This window comes from Hyperolius riggenbachi, chromosome 6 (assembly GCF_040937935.1).
Source record: "Hyperolius riggenbachi isolate aHypRig1 chromosome 6, aHypRig1.pri, whole genome shotgun sequence".
NCBI classification, from domain to species: domain Eukaryota; kingdom Metazoa; phylum Chordata; class Amphibia; order Anura; family Hyperoliidae; genus Hyperolius; species Hyperolius riggenbachi.
In genome coordinates, this window is record NC_090651.1 from 220,293,438 (window position 1) to 220,306,427 (window position 12,990).

The window sequence follows — 12,990 nt, forward strand, 5'->3', positions numbered from 1 at the left end:
TAGCATGTTTACTGTAATAGTGTTATAATAATGGCAAAGATAGTGTCCCCCAACTATCTCTCTTTCTATACGAGATACTGCAGTTTAAATGTATCCATAGAAGAGTAATGCAAACCACACCAAAACCATGCAGATATGACTGAAAGAATATATATATTTTTTGTTTTGCACTCTGCACACTTCTCTGCATAGACACAGGTCCACAACAGCAGAACTACAAGTTTATTTTGGGGCACAAAGTGAAGTAGATTCAGACTTTTTTCTCACTCAGAGGGAAGGGTCATGACAGCAAGGCCAGCAGCAAGACAGGTGTGAAATGTTGAGCCATATGTCCTTTCTGTTGCTAGTTGGGCACCATAGTTGGGCACCATAGCTGCTGGCATGATTTTCTTATCTTTTCTGAAATATTTAATCATCAATCTTGTGAAAGATAATTTGGGAAGCTGTCCATGTACTGTTAACTTGAAATGAAAAACATAGCCCATTAACAAATCAGTAAAGTCCTTAATCCCCTCTTCTTGCATCAGAAAGCTGCTTTCTAATTTGCACCATGAACAAAGATGGAGCCATAATGAATCCTACGTTCTCAGAGCGCTTCCTGGGCGTTTGCTAGCAAAGCAAATGTAATATAATATTAGATTTCGGCCTCGTTCACATCAGGGACGTTTCTGTGCGCTTTTCACAGCACACTGCTCTGTGCGTTCAGCAAGGTATTGATTTTCCCATGTAATGAAATGTAGCTGGTTCACATCTGTGCGCTGCGCTGAGCAGCATTACAAAAACGTGGGGTTGCGTGCATTTCTGTGCGTTGAGCTGTAAAGCGCACATCAATGCAATTGAATGGGTGCGCTTTTTTAGTGCATAGAAGCGCGTACAAGCACATGGAAGAGCATGCGTTTTTTACCCCTAATTGGAAAAAAAATAAAGCTTTATTGACAACTGCTACAATAAGCAAATGTGCTTTAAAGAAGCGCAGTGCAACGCACAGAAATGCACACTAAAGCGCGCACAAGAGCATGCGTTTTTTACCACGCGCTTTCACACGTTTCTCAGCGCAGCAGATGTGAACTAGGCCTTCTCAGGCATTCCCTTGCTGTATAAAATTTCTAATCTATACATATATAAAGCTGAATCCCTGAGATTTTTATCCTATCATTTTCAACAGTTGTATGTCACTGGAGGCAATCTACTATATCTAATATCCACGTATGGGCCGTTCTTACTACGGCGATTAGCAGGCGATTGCCGCTATATGCAGAAGCGATAGCGCTTTTTAAAGCGCTAGTGCTATTTTAACCCTATGGCAGAAATCTCACTGCTGCTATTGGCACCGACCGCGGGCAATTATTAGTTATTTATTTGTAAAAAATGCTTGGAATCATGTATTATTTTCGTTCCACTTCTCACGTGTTCACCACTTTGTATTGGTCTTTCACGTGGAATTCCAATAAAATTGATTCATGTTTGTGGCAGTAATATGACAAAATGTGGAAAATTGCAAGGGGGCTGAATACTTTTGCAAACCACTGTATATAGCTTTTTTTTTTTTTTAAAACATTGCATCATTTTCTAATATTTGCAGTGTACAAATTACACTCTGCATTTTAAACTATGGTCAATTATAATTGAAAGTGTGTACCAGGCTTAAGGGCACATACAGAAATCAAATTTTAAATGCCCAATCATTGGCCAATTTTACCTCCTCCCACTAGTATGAGGGCCAACATATTTGAAATACTATGAACACATTGTATAAGTAAGTCTACATGGACTACAGTATGGGCTTGATTCACAAAGCCGTGATAACTGTTGTCACGGCTGTGAAAAAGTGCTCTGCTTGCGTTTTAGTGCCTTTTCGCGCATTAATGTTCGCGTTATAACACAAATTTATCGTGTACACGCGGAATGTTAACACGCGGAAAATTAGCGTTATCGTGCGAACACAAATTTTTGCGCGCGATAACCGTTTTCAAGCACTTTCACAGCGTGATAACAGTTATCACTGCTTTATGAATCAAGCCCTATGTGTAGTCTACATAGAGGTGGTAACATTGGCCAAAATTGGATGTCTGTATGCACCTTAAGTGAAGATTGTTTCACTCCCTTAAAGAGAACCCGAGGCGGGGTTCTTACATCGCAATCCCCATACAGAGGCTGGGTCTGTCTATAGAGCCTCTGTTGCTAGTTTCCTCCAAAGACCCCCCTGCGCGCTGTCAGACCCCATAAAACACAGCCACGTTATGCGGCTGTGTTTACCTCACTAACGTCAGTCTCGGCTGCTCCCCCGCCTCCTGAATCGCTCCGGTCCCCGCCCGCGTCCCTTTCCTCCAATCAGCGGGGAGATAAGGGACGTGGGCGGGGACTGGAGCGATTCAGGAGGCGGGGAGCAGCCGAGACTGATGTTAGTGAGATAAACACAGCCGGCTGCGACACGCTGCGTGTCGACAGCGCGGCTGTGTTTTATGGGGTCTGACAGCGCGCAGGGGGGCTTTGGAGGAAACTAACTAGCAACAGAGGCTGGGCTCTATAGACAGATCCAGTCTCTGTATGAGGATTGCGATGTAAGAACCCCGCCTCGGGTTCTCTTTAAGCCTGGTGGCTTTTGGTACACACTTTCAATTATGTTTGGCCAATCACTGACTAATTTTACCACCTCTATGTAGTATAAGGGTCAACAAATACTGAATACTATAAGCAGATTGTGTAGATAAACCCTCATACAAGATAGAAATAGTAAAATTGGTCAGTTATTGGCCAATCATAATTGGAAGTGTGTACCAAGCTTTATAGCCAGTTTTACCCACCACTCAGACCCCTTTAACGTGTTCCTTAAGGTGCCCATACACTGGTCGATTTCAGCTATCGATTCTATGAAATCGATCGCACATCCATGCACGATCGAACGGCCAATTGATCGATTTGCGGCCAATTTCAATCAATTTGATCCGACAGGATGGAAATCTAGGTCGATCTGCTGCTGGCAGCAGATCGATGGCCCATAGAGTTGCATTGTATCTAATGGTCCAATAATGCATTAAGATCGATTTTCTGTATATTTCCAATAGAATTCATTTTGAAATCTATTGGAAATCTGTTCCTAGTGTGTGACACACATCAGATAGATTCCTGTCAGATTTGACCTGACAGGCATCTGACAGAAATCTATCTGATGGTCAAATCTATCAGTGTATGGCCACCTTTAGCAGGTTTCCTGGGTTGTTAAAGGACACCTGACATGAGAAGGATATGGAGGTTGCAATATTCATTGACTTTTAAACAATTGCAGTTACATGGCATTATGCTCCTGCTGATCTTTCATGCAACAAGCATGCAACAAATCCAGTCAAACTTGTTTGGGGTCTATGGCTAAACATATTAGAGGCATATTAGAGGCAGAGGATCAACAGGATGGATGGCAAGGCATTTTAAATAGTTTAAAAGGAAATAGTTTAAAAGGAAATAAATATGGCAGCCTCCACATCCCTCTCACTTCAGCTGCCCTTTAAGGCTGTACAATAGCTTCAGCTATTCCCAGCAATTGCTGATGGTGCTTCAATATGCGTGTCCAGAGTGTTGCAGCTACTCAGACTACCTCCAGTCTGTCACTGTACTTCTGGGTTCACAGATGACACTTTTCCTCAATGTAATTCTAGGAATACACAGTGGTATTTTCAGTCGATTTACTGGCCAATCTTATTTTCGATTATCCGATTGATTTTCTTATCGTTTCTGATCAATTTCCATTCACTTCTATGAGAAATCGATCAGAAAAACGAATTGAAAATAGGATCGGACATGTCGGAAACTATCTGTCGTACCATCTATCTGCTGAATTACTCCAGAACCAGAAGCCAGAAGATGATGTCGGGATTGCAGCGCTGCTAGTGGAGGAGAGGAGAAGCCGATCTAGCCGTCCGGACAGGTAACTATGTTAGCTTTCACTACCTGCAACCGAACCCGCACCCGTAGACCACTACACACAACCCAACCAGAAACACAACTGTCATTACTACTGGTACCTGGACCCGACCCGCATTTCAGGTAACCTGCGGGTACCTGACCCGGTGCTGCCCTCTACCATCAACTAATGACAGAATAAAGCCAGGGGAGCTGCTTGTTGCACACAGGGCCGGCGCTTCCATAGAGGCAAAGGAGGCAATTGCCCACGGGCCCCAGTGCCTGTAGGGGCCCCCAAGCTGTGTGTCCCCTCCCTTCCAGCCAAGGTTGACCCCATACATACCTTCATAAAAAGAGAAAGAGCGATGCTGTGGGGAGAAGTCCAGAGTGTAGAGCTTGATGCTGCGTCCTGAGTCCTGTCTGGATTGGTAAGACCCCAATGTGTGTACACTCTGGATTTGTAAGGGAAAGGAGAAGGGGCATAATGGGGTCCCCAACAATGCTTTTGGGGACATATAATGGACACCTACTGAGTTTGTGTGGCTGGGAGTGTGGTGGGATGGGTCCTGGGGGTCGGCTGCGGGAAACAGGGGGCATTGCTAGGGGGCCCCCAAGTTACCTTTGCCCCAGGGCCCCAATGTAGCTAGAACCGGCCCTGGTTGCACATACCGCTCTGCACTGTGTAGTAATTACGTTTCAATTTTGTCCCCTGCATGCACTTGTGGTTCTTTTGAATACTGCTTTTAATATGAGTTTTCTTACACAATATACATTACTTTATCTTTATCCCTTGGCCCTAGAGTAAGACCTCGTTAACATCTGCTGCGCTGAAAGACGTGTGAAAGCGCGTGGTAAAAACCGCATGCGATTGTGCGCGCTTTAGTGCGCGTTTCTGTGCGTTGCACTGCGCTTCTTTAAAGCACGTTTTGCTTATTGTAGCAGTAGCTAAAAAAATCGCACCCATTCACTTGCATTGATGTGCGCTTTCCAGCTCAACGCACAGAAATGCATGCAACCCTACATTTTTGTAATGCTGCTCAGCGCAGCGCATAGATGTGAACCAGCTACATTTAGTTACATGGGAAAATAAATACCTTGCTGATCGCACAGGGCAGTGCGCTGTGAAAAGCGCACAGAAACGGCCCTGATGTGAATGAGGCCTAAAGGAGTCTCCATAAAGATCTCCTCCTAAAACACTGAGAAAGAAGGAGCTGATTGGTCTGTTTTTTTCTGTTGACAAGGGAACCCGTAAGTACAGCAGCAGTTGAGGCCAGAGCACTAGGCTAGACTAAGCAAGGTAGTGAAAAGGTCCTCACTTGTTTGAATGATGGAACTAGGAACTTGTCAGAAGGGAGAATACAGTATACTACCTGCTATAGCAAAACATTAGTTCAATTTAACGATTCAATAATGTCTAGCCTGCATGGTAGCTAATTGGCTAGCACTCTAACCTTGTCCCAGGCAGTGGCGTAGCTAGAGATTATGGGGCCCCATAGCAAATTCATGAGGCAGTGGCGTAGCTAAGGAGCAGTGGGCCCCGATGCAAGTTTTACAATGGGGCCCCTCCAAGCACTCTATACGTAACAATTGATACGGCGCACCAAAACCTGCCAAGGAAAACTACAGTTTCAGAGGAGCAAGAAAAGGATGGGAAACAGTTTGTTAAGGATTACCACTATTCCAAGTATCTATAGAAGTAATTATTATGAGCACAGGACCAATAGAGAGCTAATACTGTAGTTGAGGAAGGGCCCTTCGGGGCCCCTCTGGCCCAAGGGCCCCGATGCGGTCGCTACCTCTGCAACCCCTATTGCTACGCCCCTGTCATGAGGCCATAAGATGTAGGCATTCTGGAGCAATTCCACACGCCCAACCCTATGCATAGGAGTTATTTGGGCAATTTAAATTCTCATGTGGTCTCCACTGCACAAAGTTCATGGGCACTGAGCTAAAGTCAGAGGGTGGTGGAACACAAGAAAATTACTGGCGAATACATCAGAAACCACCTGGGCCCTCTCTGCTCCAGGGCCTAATAGCATCTGCTATGGCTATTGCTACGCCCCTGGTCCCAGGTATCATTCTTTGTCTTCTGCAGCTTCTCACTCTGATTTCATAACCTCCCCTCTCCTTCATATATCCTGCAAAATGCTAAACCACATCAGGCACACATGACACAGCACCTCATTCCACATTCCCTGAATTACACTGCACATCACTGCACACACAATGCATGACACTGCACCCTATTACACACACCTTGCATAACAATGCATCCCCCATACACCTACATGTCACTGTAACCTTTTAGTCAGACACCACAGTTCACATAACATTACACCCCATCTCACACATCCTTATTGATACTGCACCGACTCACAAGCACCCTTCATTACACTGCATCTATCATACAAACCCTTTACAACACTGCATCTTAAAACACACACAGCATGCATGACACTGTGCCCCCTCACATATCCTGTATCTCACACACAAGCACTGTACATGACAGTGCATCCTGTCCTACACACCCAGTATAAAATCAACTCCACCTTACCCACCCATCAAATACATCCAGCCCCACATTGGCCTCGATTCATAAACAGCAGTGCGATAACAAAAATCTTGTCGGGAAAATACCGCACTCGGTATTTTCCCGGTCTGTGTGCTAATTCATAAAGATTTCCCCAGCTGCCCTTGGAGGTCGGTAAATTACCGCAGCCCATTGAGCGGTAGAGTAGAGCAGTGTCCCGATTCCCTCTTTACTCTGCAGAAATGAATCACAGAGACGGCTCTCTCTGGCTCTCCCACTGATGACTCAGACAGATGAGTCACACAGTCTTTCCCTGCCTGCAGAAATTACTCACACAGCCGGCTCTTACCACTGATGACTCAGACAGATGAGTCACACAGTCTTTCCCTGCCTGCTGAAATGATTCACACAGAGGGCTTTCTGGCTCTCTCCACAGATGAATCAAACAGACTTTCGGATCTCTGCACTTTGCATTAATCAGAGCTGTCAGAGCTGTCGGTAACTTGTTATCGTCTCACTAGAGGTGTCGATAACTACCGCCAGGCTTACCGCATGTTGAAGGCTTTATGAATTGACATTTGCTGACAATTTACTGACATGTGTTGTCGGTAACTGCAGCCAAGTCGGTAATTTAGCTCCCTGGTCGGTAATGTCAGCTTTTCATGCGGTAACAGCCTTTATGAATTGACATTTTGCTAAGTGGTCGGTAAAGTCTGCTGTTTTCAGCATTACCGCATGAGGTAATGCTAACACAACCCTTGCTTGACACTGCTCCTAATCAGGCACACCCTGCATGACACTGCTCCCAATCAGGCACACCCTGCATGACACTGCTCCCAATCAGGCACACCCTGCATGAAAATGCTCCCAATCAGACACACCCTGCATGACACTGATCCCAATCAGGCACACCCTGCAGGGCACTGCTCCCAATCAGGCACACCCTGCATGACACTGCTCCCAATCAGGCACACCCTGCATGATACTGCTCCCAATCAGGCACACCCTGCAGGGCACTGCTCCCAATCAGGCACACCCTGCATGACACTGCTCCCAATCAGGCACACCCTGCACGACACTGCTCCCAATCAGGCACACCCTGCATGACACTGCTCCCAATCAGGCACACCCTGCATGACACTGCTCCCAATCAGGCACACCCTGCATGAAAATGCTCCCAATCAGACACACCCTGCATGACACTGATCCCAATCAGGCACACCCTGCAGGGCACTGTTCCCAATCAGGCACACCCTGCATGAAACTGCTCCCAATCAGGCACACCCTGCATGACACTGCTCCCAATCAGGCACACCCTATAGAGATGGGAAGTTCGGATCTTTTCAATGATCCGGATGATTCGAATCGGATCATTGAAAAGATCCGGATCTTTGATCCGAATCTCGGATCATTTTACCTAGGGAAGCATTCGGGGGTGAAATGACTAGCAGGACAGGAGAAGGGGAGGGGGGTGGACATACAGAGAAAGGGGAGAAGATGGACAGAGGGCAGGGAGTGGACAGAGAAGGGAGGAGGGACGAGCAGAGAGCAGAAATGTTTGCTTGCACACAATACCCACATGCTGCAATCATATGCTTTACATATATTTCACCTATATGCTCATCTGTGTACTTTCAATGCAAACGTCGCACAGTGAAAGAAAGTATTCCCAGAAGATAAGTGCAGCTGTATAGAGCGAGTGCAGGAGGATCATATTGCAAAGCAATCACAGTGCCTGCAAAGTTACTGAGCTGTGCTGAGCCAAAAGCTTCCCATGTGCTCACTGTGCACAACTACGAACAGACAGCCTATAATGGGCAGCACATTGCAGCCAGTATGTGTGCTCTACACATATCTGGCAGTGGCACCCATGTCCCCTCTCTCTCATCTACCTGTCCCTGCAAGGCTGCCTCCCATCCAACAGAGCGATCCATCTCTGCTCTGCTTCCAGGACCCCGCTGCCCGCTGAGAGGGGGCGTGTCGCTCCTGGCCCCGCCCCTTTTGCGATCCGAATCGTTCATTTTAATGATTCGGATGATTCGACTCACAAAATAGATTCGGATCAAAGATCCGAATCGTTCATGATCCGGACAACACTAACACCCTGCAGGGCACTGCTCCCAATCAGGCACACCCTGCATGACACTGCTCCCAATCAGGCACACCCTGCATGACACTGCTCCCAATCAGGCACACCCTGCATGACACTGCTCCCAATCAGGCACACCCTGCATGACACTGCTCCCAATCAGGCACACCGTGCAGAACACAGCTCCCAATCAGACACACCCTGCATGACACTGCTCCCAATCAGACACACCCTGCATGATACTGCTCCAAATCAGGTACACCCTGCATGACACTGCTCCCAATCAGGCACACCCTCCATGACACTGCTCCCAATCAGGCACACCCTCCATGACACTGCTCCCAATCAGGCACACCCTGCATGACACTGCTCCCAATCAGGCACACCCTGCAGGGTACTGCTCCCCATCAGACACACACGGCATGACACTGCTTCCCATTAGGCACACACAGCATGACACTGCTCCCAATCAGGCACACCCTGCATGACACTGCTCCCAATCAGGCACACCCTGCAGGGCACTGCTCCCAATCAGGCACACCCTGCAGGGCACTGCTCCCCATCAGGCACACACGGCGTGAAACTGCTCCCAATCAGGCACACACGGCATGACACTGCTCCCAATCAGGCACGCCCTGCATGACACTGCTCCCAATCAGGCACCCCCTGCATGACACTGCTCCCAATCAGTCACACCCTGCAGGGCACTGCTCCAAATCAGGCACACCCTGCAGGGCACTGCTCCAAATCAGTCACACCCTGCAGGGCACTGCTCCCCATCAGACACACACGGCATGACACTGCTTCCCATTAGGCACACACGGCATGACACTGCTCCCAATCAGGCACACCCTGCATGACACTGCTCCCAATCAGGCACACCCTGCATGACACTGCTCCCAATCAGGCACACCCTGCATGACACTGCTCCCCATCAGGCACATCCTGCATGACACTGCTCCCAATCAGGCACACCCTGCATGACACTGCTCCCAATCAAGCACACCCTGCATGACACTGCTCACAATCAGGCACACCCTGCACGACACTGCTCACAATCAGGCACACCCTGCACGACACTGCTCCCAATCAGACACACCCTGCACGACACTGCTCCCAATCCGGCAAACCCTGCATGACACTGCTCCCAATCAGGCACACCCTGCAGGGCACTGCTCCCCATCAGACACACATAGCATGACACTGCTCCCAATCAGGCGCGCCCTGCATGACACTGCTCCCAATCAGGCACGCCCTGCATGACACTGCTCCCAATCAGGCATGCCCTGCATGACACTGCTCCCAATCAGGCACGCCCTGCATGACACTGCTCCCAATCAGGTACACTCTGCAGGGCACTGCTTCCCATCAGGCACACACGGCATGACACTGCTCCCAATCAGGCACGCCCTGCATGACACTGCTCCCCATCAGACACACATAGCATGACACTGCTCCCAATCAGCCACACCCTGCATGACACTGCTCCCAATCAGGCACACCCTGCATGACACTGCTCCCCATCAGACATACATAGCATGACACTGCTCCCAATCAGCCACACCCTGCATGACACTGCTCCCAATCAGCCACACCCTGCATGACACTGCTCCCAATCAGGCACACCCTCTATGACACTGCTCCAAATCAGGCACGCTCTGCATGACACTGCTCTCAATCAGGCACGCCCTGCATGACACTGCTCCCAATCAGGCACACCCTGCATGACACTGCTCCCAATTAGGCACGCCCTGCATGACACTGCTCCCAATCAGGCACACCCTGCACGACACTGCTCTTAATCAGGCACACACGGCATGACACTGCTCCCAACCAGGCACGCCCTGCATGACACTGTTCCTAATCAGGCTCACCCTGCAGGGCACAGCTCCCCATCAGACACACATAGCATGACACTGCTTCCAATCAGCCACACCCTGCATGACACTGCTCCCAATCAGGCACACCCTACATGACACTGCTCCCAATCAGGCACACCCTGCATGACACTGCTCCCAATCAGGCACGCCCCGCATGACACTGCTCCCAATCAGGCACGCCCTGCATGACACTGCTCCCAATCAGGCACACCCTGCACGACACTGCTCTTAATCAGGCACACACGGCATGACACTGCTCCCAATCAGGCATGCCCTGCATGACACTGCTCCCAATCAGGCGCACCCTGCAGGGCACTGCTCCCCATCAGACACACATGGCATGACACTGCTCCCAATAAAGCACACCCTACATGACACTGCTCCCAATCAGGCACACCCTGCACAACACTGCTCTTAATCAGGCACACACGGCATGACACTGCTCCCAATCAGGCACGCCCTGCATGACACTGTTCCCAATCAGGCTCACCCCGCATGACACTGCTCCCCATCAGACACACATAGCATGACACTGCTTCCAATCAGCCACACCCTGCATGACACTGCTCCTAATCAGGCACACCCTACATGACACTGCTCCCAATCAGGCACACCCTGCATGACACTGCTCCCAATCAGGCACACCCTGCTTGACACTTTTCCCAATCAGGCACATCCTGCATGACACTGCTCCCAATCAGGCACATCCTGCATGACACTGCTCTTAATCAGGCACACATGGCATGACACTGCTCCCAATCAGGCACACATGGCATGACACTGCTCCCAATCAGGCACGCCCTGCATGACACTGCTCCCTATCAGGCACACCCTGCACGACACTGCTCTTAATCAGGCACACACGGCATGACACTGCTCCCAACCAGGCACGCCCTGCATGACACTGTTCCTAATCAGGCTCACCCTGCAGGGCACAGCTCCCCATCAGACACACATAGCATGACACTGCTTCCAATCAGCCACACCCTGCATGACACTGCTCCCAATCAGGCACACCCTACATGACACTGCTCCCAATCAGGCACACCCTGCATGACACTGCTCCCAATCAGGCACGCCCCGCATGACACTGCTCCCAATCAGGCACGCCCTGCATGACACTGCTCCCAATCAGGCACACCCTGCACGACACTGCTCTTAATCAGGCACACACGGCATGACACTGCTCCCAATCAGGCATGCCCTGCATGACACTGCTCCCAATCAGGCGCACCCTGCAGGGCACTGCTCCCCATCAGACACACATGGCATGACACTGCTCCCAATAAAGCACACCCTACATGACACTGCTCCCAATCAGGCACACCCTGCACAACACTGCTCTTAATCAGGCACACACGGCATGACACTGCTCCCAATCAGGCACGCCCTGCATGACACTGTTCCCAATCAGGCTCACCCCGCATGACACTGCTCCCCATCAGACACACATAGCATGACACTGCTTCCAATCAGCCACACCCTGCATGACACTGCTCCTAATCAGGCACACCCTACATGACACTGCTCCCAATCAGGCACACCCTGCATGACACTGCTCCCAATCAGGCACACCCTGCTTGACACTTTTCCCAATCAGGCACATCCTGCATGACACTGCTCCCAATCAGGCACATCCTGCATGACACTGCTCTTAATCAGGCACACATGGCATGACACTGCTCCCAATCAGGCACACATGGCATGACACTGCTCCCAATCAGGCACGCCCTGCATGACACTGCTCCCTATCAGGCACACCCTGCACGACACTGCTCTTAATCAGGCACACACGGCATGACACTGCTCCCAATCAGGCACGCCCTGTATGACACTGCTCCCAATCAGGCACACCCTGCAGGGCACTGCTCCCCATCAGACACACATAGCATGACACTGCTCCCAATCAGGCACACCCTGCATGACACTGCTCCCAATCAGGCATACCCTGCATGACACTGCTCCCAATCAGGCACACCCTGCTTGACACTGCTCCCAATCAGGCACATCCTGCATGGCACTGCTCCCAATCAGGCACACACGGCATGACACTGCTCTCAGTCAGGCACACCCTGCATGACACTGCTCCCAATCAGGCACACACGGCATGACACTGCTCTCAATCAGGCACACCCTGCATGACACTGCTCCCAATCAGGCACACACGGCATGACACTGCTCTCAATCAGGCACACCCTGCAGGACACTGCTCCCAATCAGCCACACCCTGCATGACACTGCTCCCAATCAGGCACACCCTGCATGACACTGCTCCCAATCAGGCATACCCTGCACGACACTGCTCCCCATCAGTCACTCCCTGCAGGGCACTGCTCCCCATCAGCCACTCCCTGCAGGGCACTGCTCCCCATCAGGCACACACAGCATGACACTGCTCTCAATTAGGCACACCCTGCAGGGCACTGCTCCCAATCAGGCACACCGTGCATGACACTGCTCTCCATCAGGCACACCCGGCAGGGCACTGCTCCCAATGAGGCACACCCTGCAGGGCACTGCTCCCCATCAGCCACACCCTGCATGACACTGCTCCCCATCAGCCACTCCCTGCACGACACTGCTCCCAATCAGGC

The 12,990-nt window shown here is 50.1% G+C and overlaps 1 protein-coding gene across 1 annotated transcript in view; it reads right to left on the bottom strand.

Moving 5' to 3' along the window:
• The window catches only part of ESPN (espin), a 397,424-nt gene that overhangs the window by 31,417 nt on the left and 353,017 nt on the right, over positions 1-12,990 (bottom strand). The gene's annotated exons all lie outside the window — the stretch shown is intronic.